Here is a 1,848-nt window from a genome sequence, read left to right as displayed (position 1 = left end):
CCAACATCTCCTCAGTAACTTCCAAGCCTCTTAGTTTTTTACAGAGTTGAGCTTCTGGGCAACACATTTGCTGGTGCCACTGCTGTTACCAAGATGATCTGTTTTTAAATTCTAATTTTGCAGCCTTTTAGTTTCCAGATTTCTAAATTCAAAGACTGTTTGGCTGCATCCGCACTGCAGAAATAATCCAGATTGATAGGCCTTAAACTGCTATGGCTCAAGGCTATGGAATTGAATTGAAGTTTTGTGATCTATTTACCCTTCTCCGTCAGAGAGTTCTGGTGCCACCACAAACTATCAGTCCCAAGATTCCATATGATTGAGCCATGGCCATTAAAGTGGTGTAAACCTGGATTATTTCAGCAGTGTGGAAGGAGCCTGTGTGACCTTTCCATGGTACTGACCTATAGCTCCTTTGCAGTTAATCAAAAACTAGGGTTGCTGCCACCCTGCAGAATTAATGCAGTCTGATGTCTTTTTAAACTATCCTGACTCCATCCTATGGACTCCTGCGATTTGTTGTTTGTTGTGAGCTCTCAGAGGGCTAAATATCTGACAAAACTATAAATCCCAGAATGCCATAGCATGGAGACATGGCTGCTGAAGTGGCATCAACCTGCATTAGTTCTGCAGCGTATATGCAGTTTAGGGAGTACCACACTTTGCAGCTTCCCTGGTTTAAAAGGAGAGGAAGATAAATACTAGTGTATTACCTCAAGACACCTTCCAGCCTTTCATCATGGTAATAAGACTCATTCCTGTTTAGCTTCCAAAATTAAATTGGAAGTGATATGTTCAGTGTGAAAAAGTCACTTCAAAGGGTTACTTAGCTGCTTTAATATATATAAATATAGAGACTGTTTCAACATTTCCATTGGTATGTTAAAATTTTCTAAACAAATTTTCTTATTTATTTATTTAGTTTTATTGAATCATTTTACATATACGTATATCATATTACAACAACATACATCATTATCTTTACATATTCAGATTTATCCCATATTCCCTTCCTTTACAAACAATTTGTTTGCTTTCATTATTATGTTTGCATAATGTTGTTCTGTGTTCACCTTGAGATATCTCATCCATATGAGCTTACACCTTTTTTCGGATGAAGAGTACTCTCTCTGGTTGAAAACAAAAAATAATATACTCATCCCTCCATATTTGCGACTTTGATATTTGCGGATTTGATTATTCACGGATTTGATTCATATGTTCTCTCTAGGAATATCTAGGTCCTCCAGTGCAACTCTATGGTCAACCTTAACTAAAAGTTGCACTGAAAGACCTAGAGATTCCCAGAGAGAATACTCTACTAGGCATTTGTAGCTCCTCTAGTGCAGTTCTATGATCACTGTCTGTTGCATGTTGACCACAGAGTTGCAGTGGAGGATCTAGAGATTCCTAGAGAGGTGTCCTCTCAAGTAAAAACATGGTGCTTTTGTTATTTGCAGTTTTTCCATATTCACAGGGTCTTGTGCCCTAACTCTAGTGAATATGGAGGGACAAGTGTATTTTCCTTGGTGACCCTAAATCAGGGTTGTAGTGACAGGGAAAACTTCCCTCTCCTGTGGATAGAATGAAATGTTAATGTAGAATTTTAGGAAGCCCATATCTGATAATGTGACAAGGCTATTGCCTGTTTCTGTTTGCAGAAGGAGAGAGAGAGAATGGGGAGGAGATTTCATGCCCTATCCTTCAATTTTTCTTGTTTTACTGTGACTTAGAGGCCTCAATACAACATTCCCACAGCAAAGCATAAAAATCTGTGTTCGGACCTATGCTACACTGAACCCTGTACCCCTTGGCTTACTGCAAAGCCCTTGAAGCCCCAGATGCCAC

The sequence above is a fragment of the Sceloporus occidentalis genome, unplaced genomic scaffold (assembly GCF_023333645.1).
Source record: "Sceloporus occidentalis isolate IW3139 unplaced genomic scaffold, rSceOcc1.0.p SCAF_5, whole genome shotgun sequence".
Taxonomy (NCBI): Eukaryota; Metazoa; Chordata; class Lepidosauria; order Squamata; family Phrynosomatidae; genus Sceloporus; species Sceloporus occidentalis.
Note: the sequence above shows the minus strand (reverse complement) of the source record.